We start from the raw sequence: 14,271 nt of genomic DNA, 5'->3' as shown, positions 1-14,271 counted from the left end.
TCACTGCAACCTCTGCCTCCTTGGTTCAAGCAATTCTCCTGCCTCAGTCTCCCGAGTAGCTGGGATTACAGGCACACACCACCACACCTGGCTAATTTTTGTATTTTTTAGTAGACATGGGGTTTCACCATGTTGGCCAGGCTGGTGTCGAGCTCCTGGCCTTAGGCAGTTTGTCCATCTCAGCCTCCCAAAGTGCTGGGATTACAGGCATGAGCCACCACGTTCAGCCTTTAAAGCCTTCTAAATGATATTAAGTGCATCCACATGATTCTGCAATTAGCACCACCACCCATCCCTAGAAATTTTTCATCTTCCCAAACTGAAACTCAGGGTCCATTAAAAACTAACTCTCCATTCCCCGCTGGCCCCAGCCCCTGGCAACCACTGCTCAATTTTCTGTCTCCATGAACTTGACTATTCTGGGCACTTCATATAAGTGGAATCACAAAATATTTGTTCGTCCTTTTGTGTCTCATTTATTTCATTTAGCACAATGTCTTCAAAGTTCATCCATGTAGCATGTATAAAATTTCCTTCCTTTTTTCTTTTTCTTTTTTTTTTTTTTTTCTGAGGCAGTTTCACTCTGCTGTCTGTGGTGGAGTGCAGTGGTACAATTCTGGCTCACTGTAACCTCCGCCTCCTGAGTTCAAGCGATTCTTGTGTCACAGCCTCCCGAGTAGCTGGGATTACAGGTGCCCACCACTACACTTGGCTAATTTTTGTATTTTTAGTAGAGACGGGGGTTCGCCGTGTTGGCCAGGCTGGTCTTGAACTTCTGACCTCAAGTTATTCCCCCCAGCCTTGGCCTCCCCAAATGCTGGGATTACAGGCATAAGCCACCGTGCTCAGCGAAAATTTCCTTCCTTTGTAAGGCTGAGAAACGTCCTAATCATACGGGTACACCAATTTTGTTTACTCATTCATTTGTCAGTGGATGCCTGGGTTCCTCCTAGGCCATTTTAAAGTAGGTCTTCATTATTCTCTTAGAAATGTCTTATTTTTCTTTAAGGCCTTTATCACAGATTATAATTCTAATATCAAGTTGTTTCATATCTCTTTTGTTCAATATTTTGTTCAGTCTCTATCTCTCATCGCACTCTCAACAACCCTGTAAGCTCCCTGAGGGGAAGGGCATGTCTGCTTTGCTCCTCACTGTTGTTTACTGCCAGTACCTGGCAATGTAGTGGGTATTTAATAAGTAATTGTTGAATCACTGAATGAAAGAAAATCACTAGGCCACCAGAAGGCCGCTTGTCTTTAGAGTCACTGTGGACCGTGTAATCAACTGTGAAGGTGAGCAAATGCATACTTACATCCACACACATATATTTGTAGCTCTCTGGGCACAAAACATTCCTTTTATAACATGTCAGTCTCTTTGCAACTAGCACACATTTCCATGGCCTGTGCTTTTTTTGGAGAATGTGTCACGTGCAAAAGTAGCTAGTGTGTTTGGCAATATAAAGAAATTAAGTATTGACAAATAATACAATATGGATGATTTTTTTTATTAATTTTTTTGTTTTTTTTACAATTAAAAAAAATTGAGACAGGGTCTCGCTATGTTGCCCAGGCTGGTCTTGAACTCCTGAGTTCAAGTAATCTGCCCACCTTGGCCTCCCAAAGTGCTGGGATTACAGGTGCGAGCCACCACACCTGACCGTAATGTACATGAAAAACATTATGCTAAGTGTAAAAAGATGATCACAAAAGACCACATATCATACGATTCCATTTATATAAAATGTCCAGAATCGGCAAACCCATAGAAGCAGAAGATAGATGAGAGGCTGCCAGGGGCTGCAGGGACAAGGCGATAAACCAGGCACAGCTAAAAGGTACAGGATTTCTGTTAGGGGGTGATGAAAAGGTTCTAACATAGATTGTGGCAACGGTTGCACAGCTATGTAAATATACTAAGAACCATTGAATTGTATATTTTAAAAGGCTGAATTGTATGGTACATGAATTAGATCTCAATATAGTTGTTTAAAACAAAAAATCCATGTGTATGGAGATGGGGAGTGGCTGGAAAGAGCTTAACCTCCCAATTAGGCAAAAGACAAACAGGATAGGGAGTGGGACTAGGGGCTTGTGAGTGGCAATAGCTGCGACAGCAGCCCTGGCAGGACAGCCTGTGGGTTAGAGACCGCCCTCCTGTCAATGAAGGCAAGTCCTCTGTTTCCTGAAAACCGTGTCTCTTTTCTAACAATGCTCTTTCCCCCGAACTAGGAAGACAGGCTGATAGTAAACACAAAGTTCTCTGAACCAAAGCCTTATATGTATGTTTCTGAGGAGCCTCTTTATAACCTAGTTGCAAGCGATCTGAACACAGCCCAGCAAATTTCCAGCGTTTGAAACTCAGATTTCCTTTTGCCACCCAGGTTCTGCCGAGAAAGTTATCTTTGGCTCCTCTCTCTCTCACACCCCACATCCCATCTGTCCAGAAGTCCTGTTGGCATTTCGATATATCAAAATAAAAGTTGCATGTATGCCTGTGTCTGATCCCATTCTCTCTGTGTCCTTTCTCCTCTGTCTTTCTCAAGAATCTGACATCTCAGCCCCACAGCTACCATCCTGGTGGATGCTACCACCCTGGGAAAAGCTTCCACCTTCACTTGCCTGGCTTTGCCTCCTGCTTGAACTCCCGGATTGGGAGACTTCTGCCCGGGCTGGTCTTCACACAGATCACACCACTCCAAGGAGCAATGTCCTGCAATGAGCCGCCATCTTCCAAGAAATCAAAGCCAAAGTCCTTACACAGCCTGGCAAGCCCTGCAAGACCTGGCTCCCTTCCTTTCTGCCTTTACCTCCTTCTTTTCCTTCCCTTCCCCACTCACTCATTGGAGGAACAGCTAGGTAAGCCAAGCATTCTTACCCTAGGGCCTCTGCAGCGAGTTATCTGTCCACTCTGTCTGGGCCACTCTTTCCCCAGAACTTCCTGTGCCACCCTCTCTCCTCCTGTGTGTTTGCTCAAATATGACCTTCTCAAGGAGGTTCCATTGGCCACTCTATTTACAATGGCAACTTGCACCCTTGACCTCCTATTCTCTTGGTCCCAGTGACCTCAAAGATTCAGGGCGCGTTAGCTGCTACTTACATCACCATTCACAGCCTAGGGTTCTCAAATTGACTTTTAAGAATTTTCTTGTTCTACACAAGGGGAGAAAGCCTAAGACTGATGACAAAAGTCTAAATGCTCTTAATGAAGTTGAACTACACAAATAAAGTATCAGATCGCCAAGAGATTAACTGTGTTAACCCCGATATTCTTTTTGTGACTGTGGTTGTCATTAAATAGAAAAGTGGGTGGACACCTAGGGATAGTAGTATTTTTGGTTGGCTTCAAGCTTTGATGAGTTTTTGTGTGTTTTGTTTTGTTTTACTTTAAAAACCTGCTTTTTAAACATGTAAATCCTTATTTGGCTAGTTTTCAGGGCACAGTATGAGTATAAACTCATATGAGAGTCTATTGTTCTCTAGAAACTACAGATTAAGGTGTCTTTAACAGACTGACGTCTAATTATTACATAAAGGCGTCTGGCTTTTATACCAAGACACCTATAAGCACATTATTATAGAGGTGGAACATTTGATAACTCTGCCGTGCTACAGTCTGTAACTGACCTTTTGCCTTGCCATGGATTCTACCCTAAGGGGAAAAACAACCTGACATTAAAAAAAAAAAGTCAATTCTATGGAATGTCGTCTCTGGAAGGTGGCTGAGGTTAGCAGAGAGGGCCAGATAGTAGGGCTACAAACTCAGGGCTTTTACACCCACCCTGACACAGAGGAAAGAGTCACCCATAGCACAGACCAGTTGGATGATAGAATGGCATATGACGGTCATGGTGGTGCGTGCCTGTAATCCCAGCTACTTGGGAGGCTGAGGCAGGAGAATCACTTGAACCTGGGAGGCGGAGGTTGAGGTTGCAGTGAGCTGAGACTGCACCACTGCACTACAGCCTGGGCAACAGAACGAAACTCCGTCTCAAAAAATAAATAAATAAAAAGAAAGAAAGAAAGAAAGAAAAATGGCATATGACCGCCAGCTCAGTGAGAGCAGCTGCAGGTGAAAAGGAGAGGCACGTGCTGCCTTCAGGTGTCTTCAACACCACCCTCCTCCCACATTCCCTGCATTCTTATTTCCATGCTACTCTGGAGGAAAGCATGGTAATAAACACTATAATACGTGGGCCTGCCCATCTTATTTATGAAGGATACATTTTACCAAACTGAATAAGGAGGGCTCAAAAACTGACATGAACAAACAGATATGGGTATGCCCAGGTCCATGGCAGCATTAGTCACAATAGCCAGAGGTAGGCCAGGCGGGGTGACTCACACCTGTCATTTCAACACTAGGAGGCCAAGGCAGGAGGCTAGCTTGAGCCCTGGAGTTCAGCCTGGGCAACATATCGAGACACACACACACAAACACACTTTTTTTTTCTTTTATTAGCTGGGTGTGGTGGTGAGTGCCTGTAGTCCCAGACATTTGGGAGGCTGAGGTGGGAGGATGGCTTGAGCCCAGGAGTTCAAAGCTGCAGTAAGCTATGATCACATCACTGCACTCCAGCCTGGGAAACAGAGTGAGACCTTGTCTTAAAAAATTTTTTTTAATTGAAAAAATTACAATAGCCAGAGGTGAAAACTACCCAAATATCCATCACAGATGAATGGGTAAACAAAATGTGGTATGTGCATACAATGGGATATTATTCAGCCCTAAAAAGGAAGGAAATTCTGACTCATGCTACAACATAGATGAATCTTAAAGACATTACATTAGTGAAATAAGCTAGTCATAAAAGGGCAAATATTGCATGATTCCACTTAACCTGAGGTACTGTAGAATAGTCAAGTTCATGGAGAAAGCAGAATGGAGGTTACAGGGACCAGGAAATAGGAAGAAAGGGGTAGTTACTCTTTCATGGGCACAGTTTCTGTTTGAGATGATGAAAAGTTCTGAAGGTGGATGGTGGTGATGGTTGCACAACAATGTGAATGTACCTAATGCCACTGAACTGTGCACTTAAAAAGGATCAAAATAGTAAATGTTATGTATATTTTACATTAAAAAAAAAAGTCAGGCGCAGTAGCTCACACCTGTAATCCCAACGCTTTGGGAGGCTAAGGTGGGCAGATCACTTGAGGTCAGGAGTTCAAGATCAGCCTGGCCAACATGGTGAAACCCCGTCTCTACCAAAAATACAAAAATTAGCCAAGCCTGGTGGCCATGCCTGTAATCCCAGCTACTCAGGAGGCTGAGGCAGGAGAATCACTTGAACCCAGGAGGCAGAGGTTGCAGAGAGCTGAGATCACACCACTGCCTTCCAGCCTGGATGACAGAGTGAGATCCCATCTCAAAAAATAAAAAAATAAAAAAACTCCCATGAAATAAACTTCTACACCAAGAAGACAAGATCAGGAGGAACCTCTCCTCCTCTCAAAGTTGTACTGGTACAAATCAGAGCACAGATTTTCTTTTAATTCTTACAATCTTTATAGTCTGATGAACTTCATACACTTAGAGTCCTTATTGTAACAAAAGTTCTGGAGGTTGCTGGGTGCAGTGGCACATGCCTGTATTCCCAACTACTCGAGAGACTAAGGCGAGAATCACTTGAGCTTAGGAGTTCGAGACCAGCCTGGGTAATATCTTGAGACTCTGCCTCTAAATTAAAAAAACAAACAACAACAACAAAAACTGGAGGTTGACACAGCAGCTACCAGTGCCTGACTTAGAGGACTCACACTTTAATTTTTCAGTATAAAGATAGGTGCATTATTTCCCAGCATGAAATGTACAAAACCTACCCATCTCCCCAAGTGAGTGCATATTTAAACCACCCAAGCCAAAGGGTTACCTATGTTGTTGTTTGTTTGTTTGTTTTTGAGACGGAGTCTTGCTCTGTCGCCAGGCTGGAGTGCAGTGGTGCAATCTCAGCTCACTGCAACCTCTGCCTCCCGGATTCAAGCGATTCTCCTGCCTCAGCCTCTGGAGTAGCTGAGACTACAGGTGTGTGCCACCAGGGTTTCACTATGTTGGCCAGGATGGTCTCGATCTCTTGACCTCATGATCTGCCTGCCTTGTCCTCCCAAAGTGCTGGGATTACAGGTGTTAGCTATGTTCTTATAGAAAATGTTAAGTGTTCCTTCTAGATCTACAGATCATGCACAGAAATCTCATAGGATCATGTCAGTAACTCACTAAGTTCCAGGAAGAGAAAATAAGGATGGGTACACGAATCACACCACACTCTATAAAATAAATAGTGCATCCAATCCATGGAAGCTTCTCTAAACAGCAAGAATATACATTCTCATACTAAGTGAAGGACAGTATTTGGTGCCTGAGGGTTTCCAAAGAGGATTTTCTAGTGCAACTCAATTTCAATAAAGGTTAGAAAACTGTTTTCAAAAGCCACCTGCACTAAATCAAACAAACCGCAACTCCAGTAGAACAAAAGCCACTCAGCAGCAAAGTAACAAAGCCATAAATGACAGCCCTGTCAATAAAGACCAAGCTACTAGCCAAAGGTCAGGCTCCACAGTACTCATTGCAGAAGTGCCAGGCTTCTCAATCATGCTGCGGGGGATGGTGGCCTTCGCCACTGAAAGGCTGCCCAGGAACACAGGTGACCCTCCCCTCCAGGAGTCAATGTCAGACTGAGAGCTGGTTTCCCACTCCACCCCCACCACAGCTTCCAGGCCCATTTGTCACCTATTAAATGCAAATATACTAGATTGAAAGACTGATAAAGAACACAGATCTTTAGAGTGGAAGTGGCCTGGGCTGTCCCCCAGGACCTAAGGAAACCATCCCTCCATGCAAAGAGGGACAAGGTCCCAAGCAGGAAGAGAACAAACACCCGATCTGCTTTCTTTCTTTCTTTTTGAGATGGAGTCTCGCTCCATTGCCCAGGCTGGAGTACAATGGCAAGGTCTCAGCTCACTACAACCTCTGCCTCCCAGGCTCAAGCAATTCTCCTGCCTCAGCCTCCTGAGTAGCTGGGACTATGGGCACATGCCACCACACCTGGCTAATTTTTGTATTTTTAATAGAGATGAGGTTTCACTATGTTGGCAGACTGGTCTCGAACTCCTGACCTTGTGATCCACCCACCTCGGTTTCCCAAAGTGTTGGGATTACAGGCGTGAGCCACCGCGCCAGGCCTCTGATTTGCTTTCTCACCAAAGAAGAAACCCAACTCAGGCCCTCTGTGAACCCCACAGACTTCCATGAAGCAGAGAGGTAATTCCCCCAGCATAGTCTAAAGATGAATGAATGAAAGGAGCCATACCAAGGTTCTCTGTCATTAGCAACGCCTACCCAGGATCCACAACTAAGAAAACCACACAGGGAGCAATGAGCCTTTCAAGAAGCCACAGGGTTCAGAAACTGTTGAGTTTTAAACAGGTAGTAATTAAAAAACAAAACAAAACAAAAAAACCAGGAGTGTGGGTCAGACATTGTGGTTCACACCTATAATCTCAGCATATTGGAAGACCCAGGTAGGAGAGCTACTTGAGCCTAAGAGTTCAAAAGAAGCCTGGGCAACATGGTGAGACCCTGTCTCTACAAAAAAAAAAAGAAAAAAAAATAGCTGTGTACTATGGCACACCTGCGGTCCCAGCCACTTGAGAGGCTGAGGTGAGAGAATCACCTGAGCCCAAGAGGTCAAGGTTGCAGTGAGCTATGTTCGTGCCTCTCCCCTCCAACCTGGGTGACAGAGCAAGACCCTGTCTAAAATAAATAAATAAATAAAATTAAAAATAGAAAAACAGCAGCGTGGAGGATGAGGGAGAGAAGAGACCAACTGATGTGAGGGGTAAAAGGGGATCAGGATCATTCCACGGGCTTCTACTGTGCAGGAAGAGGTAGCACCCAGGTGAGACAGCAACCAGGCCCCCTCACAAGTTCTCCTGCAAGGTTAAGAGGCAAATGAGCACCCTAGTCCTCTGAGCCACCAGGGCTTAAGAACAACAGTGTGGATCGGAGATTTAGAACCTTGCCCCTACTCTGGGGAACTCTGTCTTTCCAACGCCTGGTGCAAATGGGCACTGATGTTTGCTAAATAAATACTAACTTGTAGAATGATTCCTGTTTCCTACATAGCCCAGGAGAAAGGCAATGGCTGGGTGAGTGATATTTACAACGTCATAGCAACAACACAACAATGTATTAATGACTACCTTTTACTGAGCTGTGTGCTAAGTCCTCTACCTAAGCTATCTCATTTGGAACTCATCACACAGCCTTGTGAGGCCATACTATTATTATCCCATTTACAGATGAGGAAACTGAAGCCTAGGGAGGCAAAGTAACTTGCCTTAGGTTATGCACCTAGGAAGCTATGAGGCCTGCGTTCCAACCCAGTTCAAAAGATTCCAAGGCTGGCAACCTCTGTTTTACTGCTGCCTCTGGACTGCTTGCAGGGACCAGTTATGAAACATATTTCTCATTGTGGAAGGGTTGGGCAACAATTTATTTAAAAGTGCGATGCATTTATAAGTATCAAGGAAAGTACTAATATGGCCTTAAAGATTCAGATGATAAAAAGTTATCTGTTTTTTAAGAAAATGAGGCCGGGTGCGGTGGCTCACGCCTATAATCCCAGCACTTTGGGAGGCCACTTTGGTGGATTGCTTGAGGCCAGGAGTTTGAGACCAGCCTGGCCAACATGGTGAAACCCGTCTCTACTAAACATACAAAAATTAGCTGAGCACGGTGGCACATGCCTGTGATCTCAGTTACTCGGGAGGCTGAGACACGAGAATCGCTTGAACCAGAGAAGAGGAGGTTGCAGTGAGATCACACCACTGCACTCCAGTCTGGGCGACAGAGCAAGACTCTGTCTCAAAAAAAAAAAAAAAAAAAGAAAATGAGAAACAAGACTAATATATACATATACACACGTATATATACATGCTCATATCTATATACATACATGCACGTATATATGCTTTCATAATCTTCCTCCACAATACCAGGTCTTCAGTGACAGAGGACCGCAAAAGATCTTAGATTAGGCATTACTTTTAGCTGGGCATGGGAATGGGGATTCAGGAGTAACTTGGCTAACAGAATGAAAAAGATAACTTATCTTCTTTTTATGGTATTAACACTCTTCTGGCAGCAAATTAATTTTTATTTAATAAGTAACAAAAAACCTACAGGCATGAATACAATTAATCTAACTGAATGTCAACAGACCTGAAAACTCACAAGATACCTAAAGACATCACTAAGAAAAACTTTCCAGGAGACTAAACTAGAACCAAGTGTAGAAATAAACTCTAAAATTAAGTGCTTAAGCAATCTAAAAGGCATCTCTTTTTAGAGAGATTTGGGACATAAATTGTTCTGGGGCCAGGCACAGTGGCTCACACCTGTAATCCCAGCACTTTGGGAGGCCAAGAAGGCAGGAGGATTGCTTGAGGCCAGGAGTTTTAGATCAGCCTGGGCAACATAACAAGGCCCTGTCTCTATTTATTTTACGTATAAAAAATTTTAGAAAACAACTTGTTCTGGTACCTAAAAAGCAAGTTCCTCTGCATTCATGAGTGCATCGGTTTCTTTTTCCCTGACCAACACTAAGGAGCAAAGGTAACTAGGAAAAATCTCTCTGGAGTTGTAAGAATTACCTGCATTCTGTGAATGCTGCTTATAAAAAACTAAAATGGAATTTTAATTCGTAAGGCAATAAAATCTTAAAAATATACCAGATACCTGCAATAATAGTATTTTTAGATATCATTCTAATAAAGAAAGTAAGAAACCAACATTCAAACACTGACTATATATAAAGAACATTCATATGTTCTCTGATTTAATTCTTTCAACAATCCAAAGAGATTGATATCTTCTCCCCTCAACAGAGCAGCAAACAGAGGTTCAGAAAACTTAAGAATTCATTTAAGGTTATACAATTAACAAGTAAAAGAACTGAATTCTGTGGGCATCTAAATTCGTATATTTTCTGCTACTCCTTGCTTCAAAAGGAAAGAAAAGAAAGAGGAAAGAGGAATGGACGGAAGGAAAGGAAAGGAACACTCTACAGCCAGATTTGGTAGTGACTCCATTAGCACTAAGATCCCCTAGACTGAAAACCAGATTAAACATAAAATCAGTCCTGAACTTGCCTTACCACTGAAGACTTCTTTTTGCTAAGCCATTTGCTTTACCACATTATTATTTTTAAACTTCTATTGAACAAAAAACAAAACCTCTCCCAGTTCTATCACTAGGATGTAATAACATATGCACACAGGTGTGTGTGTTCCTTAAAATCCATAAGGAAAACTTCAAAGGAGCCAGAGCTGACCTCACACAGGTGGCATCTGTGTTGGACAGTAATAACAAAAACAGTCTTGCTCGGCCCTTAATAACCCACACAAAGAATCACAAAAAGTTACTAAAATACAGCCACTGGAAAATGACGAATGAACAAAGTGGTTAATGTTCTTTCCCAAAATTATAGCAAGGAAAGCTCTACTACATAATGAAAATCATTAAGAGAATTCAGAGGAGTTAACTGCAGGCAGGTGTGACTTCTCCCCCAGAAAGTAATCAGCTAATAAGCATTAATCATCTTGTGCACGGTCTGTGCATTTATAATAGGGTTTAATAAAGCCTTCAACAATAGGCCCAGAATTAATGAATGGCATCTTAGGTCTAACACAAAAGTATTCCTTAGCCGATGAAAATTAGCGCTTCTACTTCACATTTGCTGTTGTGTCCCCCATTTATACGGGCTCGTATTCACTATCCCTGGAGGCTTTATCACGCGTGGTTTTTTTTAGCTGTTGTTCCTGAAAGCAGTTAACCTTCATCGATAACCTACCGTGTGCCGGGTGATCTCCAAACATCCCACTCGTTTTTTCTTTTTTTAATTTCCCATGGGTAGTGGCAAAATTTTGAAGGCAATGCAACCAGGAAGATGGGAGCGAATATTTTCTCACGCCAACAGGGAGTCCAGTTTCCGGGAGAGGAACCCGGCGGCGTCGGGAGCTACCCAGGAAGGGCTTGCAGTCCCCCAAGGGCAGCGCGTGCAGGCCAAGGGGGTCGGGTAGGGTTGAGTGGGGACTCACCAGGCAGAAACGCGGCCCAAGTCCCCCTTACTTTTGCGTGTCAATCCCTCTTCCCCATTTTGCATCCTTACTGCAACCCAGTCTCCCCCTTACAACTGTCACGGATCTGCGCTCCGAGCACCGCCCCCCCTCCCCCTCCGCCACCAACCCCGGGCAGGGACCACAGGCACACGCCTCCCTCGGAAAAGTTGGGCGGACACTTCAGAACTTTTCTTTCACTTTGGGGAGAAGGAGGGAGTTGGAGAAGTGGGGGTGAGAGGTGTTGCCCTTCCACAGGAGCTGGGGAGGAGAGGGATCTCACCCGCTCCATCCCTCCCGACAGGTGGGCCGCAGTCAGATACGTTTGGCCCGCAAGTCCTTTTCGGACACGTTGGCATCTGCTCCCAAAGAGCGCCCCAGCAGAACCCGGTCACCGGGGTGTTCCAGAGGGTCGGTAGCCACCGCACAGGAGCCAGCAGCATCCCCCAAGGAGCCGCAAGCCCTACCTGGCTTAACCCCCGGACATGTGTGTCGCTACCGATCCAAGAACCCAAACACCCCGAGAGTTCCCTCCTCTAGGCAGGTGAAAACCCCACGGAACTCTCCGCAGCGCTGCCTGCCCAGCTGGCCGTGTCTCGCCGTCCCCGAGGCCTCGAGGGCTCCCAGCACCTCCACCCAAATCCCACCTGTGCGGGCTCCGGAGTCCGAGGGCGCGGACAGCTGCTGCCGCCGCATCCCGCATCTCCAAAGTGCGGCGGGAGCGGCCAGGGAACCTGCAGGACACCGCCGGGCCAGCGGGCTTGGGAAGGTCTGGGGGCCCTCGGCGCCGCACCCCTGCTTACCTGGCGTTCGCTGGGCCCCGGCTGGGGCATCCGCCTGGTGCGCGCCGCTCGGAGCGCTCGCTGCGCACCTGGCCGCTGCCACCGCCCTCCCAGCCCCAGCCCTGGCCGCCGCGCTAGCGCTGCATGGCGCACGGGGGCTGGCCGGGGGCTCGGGGAAGCGTGTCTAGTTGGCGGCGGCACCTCCGGCTCTGGCGGCTCGCTAGTGGCTCCTCCGCCTTTCCCCGCCCCGCGTCCGTGCACCCTTCCTCTGCAGCCGCCCTTTTCCCTCCGCTCCGCCGGACCGGCCAAACTGGTTTCTCTGCTCGAGGAGGTGCCTCTCGTTTCCCTCCAGCGGCCGCTGCCGCGGAGCCCGGCTGGGGCTGGGGCTGGAGGCGGGCTCGGCCTTCTCCCCTCCCTCTTTCCCTCCCCCTAGGGCGGAGAGGGGCTGGACTGCAAGCCCCGGGGCGGCCCGAGGCGGCCCAGGTCCAACTCCTGCCCCACGCCCTCCGTGCGTCCTGGAGTCAGATGGGCACCCCTGTCAGTCTTCCAAGCCCAGCCTGCGACCCCCTTGCCTCTCCCAGCCTGAGACCTGGCTGCTGCAGCCGCTCTTAGCTCCCCGGGGGCCGCACTCGACACCCCACCTCTCCAACCCAGCGTCACTTTCCCGCCGCCCTTGGCTGGCTTGGCCGTCACCCCGGGTCGAGGACTGAGCCAACCTGGAAAGCTGGCGGGGCCGCGGCGCGCCCGGGACCTGAGCTCCCTCGGTAAGGGGAGCTGTGTCCTCTTGATGCCAAGTCACGTTTGGGGACCGGTCACCGAATGCGCGTCAAGGTTCGCCGCGTGGAGGGTGAAGAAAGAGGCTGCGCCTGAAGACTTCCAGAAACGTATCCTGTGATTGCAGCCAGCAGGCTTTCTGCCGAGTCCAAACGCTCTCAAGTTTTTTGCGTTTGGAGTCAAAAGGAGTTAAGGTGCGGCCCGGGAACCACGCGGTGTAGGTGGAAATTTTGGACTCAGCGCCTCGTTGCTGGCTGGTGTCTGAGCGGGTGAATCGTGCCTCCCTGGCAGTATAGACATTACCCTCCTTCTTGAGTAGACTTTTGCTGCTCCCCGACTATGGACCGAGTCGTTGGGATAAGAATGGAGGAAAATCAAAGATCAGATTTTGCTTAAAATGCAGCAGGGGAGCCAGGACTCCTACACGATTCCCAGTCACCTAGAGGCTCACATCTATGCCCAAGAGTCCAGACTCCCAACTGGGTCATCACAGAGGCTTCCTACAGGACGCCGTGCTTGATGGGACTCGAAGATCCACAACTTTAGGGATCAGAGTTGTGTGGAGAGGGTATTCAACGAACGGGTGGTCGACTGGTTGGATCTTGTTTGATACCAACCCCGAGGCTGCTCTAGGCTTCTTTTTCATGAGTCAAACTTGATCTCTGACTAGGAGCTGGTCAGTCACTCAATCTCTCCAGGCCTCAGTTTCCTCATTTGTAAAATGAGATTGGACCAGATGGTCTCTTCCAGCACTTATATTCTGAAGCTAATGACAGAACAAAGGTACTGATGCAAGAGAACATAGGGCCTGTTGGTGACATTGGTTGATCTAAGACATTTAGACTTGTTTTTGGTAGCACCTGCAAACCATTGACAATTTAGGACCGAGCATGAACATGATCAAGGTTGTGTTTTAGGGAAAATAATAGGGAGATAGTCTAGAGAGGATAAAACTGAAGATGGGAGAATCACTTGGGAGGCTGGGACAGCCACATACGGAGGAGTTGCCAGGGGAAGTAAAAAGGGGGAAATTCAAGGGACACCACAGAAGAGAGATAGGGCACGAAGTGACCACAATCTGCAACTGACTGGGAGATGGGAGCAATGGAAGGTGAGCCAGGTTCTCAAGACTGGGTTATGGCATGCAAGGAAGAGCAGACTCCAAAGGAGGGAAGCCATTTAGGAAGACTGCCCCTATCTGGATAAATGCCAGCAAACCTAGGAATCAAGAGGGGATTCCAGATTAAAGGGGGCACCCCCTCCTTGCAGATCCACTACCAAGTGCTCAACCTGTCCAAGAAAATGTTACATAGAAGAGACTACACAAGGACGCATCCGATCCACACCTGTACCTAGATCTGATCAATACCATTCTGATGTCTGTGTTTATTCACTTGTTTATTTATTTATAGAGACAGAGTTTCAGTATGTTGCCCAGGCTGGTCTCGAACTCCCCAGTTCAAGTGGTCCACCTGCCTCAGCCACCCAAGGTGCTGGGATTTCAGGCATGAGCCACCACCTGTATTAAAAATACAAAAATTAGCTAAGCATGGTGGCGGACACCTGTGGTCCCAGCTACTCAGGAGGCTGAAGCAGGAGA

The 14,271-nt window shown here is 46.9% G+C and overlaps 1 protein-coding gene across 3 annotated transcripts in view; it reads right to left on the bottom strand.

Annotated features, from left to right (window-relative positions):
- The window catches only part of ATP8B1 (ATPase phospholipid transporting 8B1), a 138,293-nt gene extending 126,038 nt beyond the window's left edge, over nt 1-12,255 (bottom strand). For all 3 annotated transcript variants that reach the window (XM_032152195.2, XM_058438300.1, XM_032152196.2), the window contains exon 1: nt 11,919-12,255. The gene's annotated coding sequence lies outside the window, so the exon portion shown is untranslated. The remainder of the gene's footprint in view (nt 1-11,918) is intronic.
- Between the last annotated feature and the right edge of the window lie 2,016 nt (nt 12,256-14,271).

The sequence above is a fragment of the Hylobates moloch genome, unplaced genomic scaffold, assembly GCF_009828535.3.
Source record: "Hylobates moloch isolate HMO894 unplaced genomic scaffold, HMol_V3 SCAFFOLD_5, whole genome shotgun sequence".
Lineage (NCBI taxonomy): Eukaryota > Metazoa > Chordata > Mammalia > Primates > Hylobatidae > Hylobates > Hylobates moloch.
Note: the sequence above shows the minus strand (reverse complement) of the source record. Positions and strands in the feature narration are given on the sequence as shown.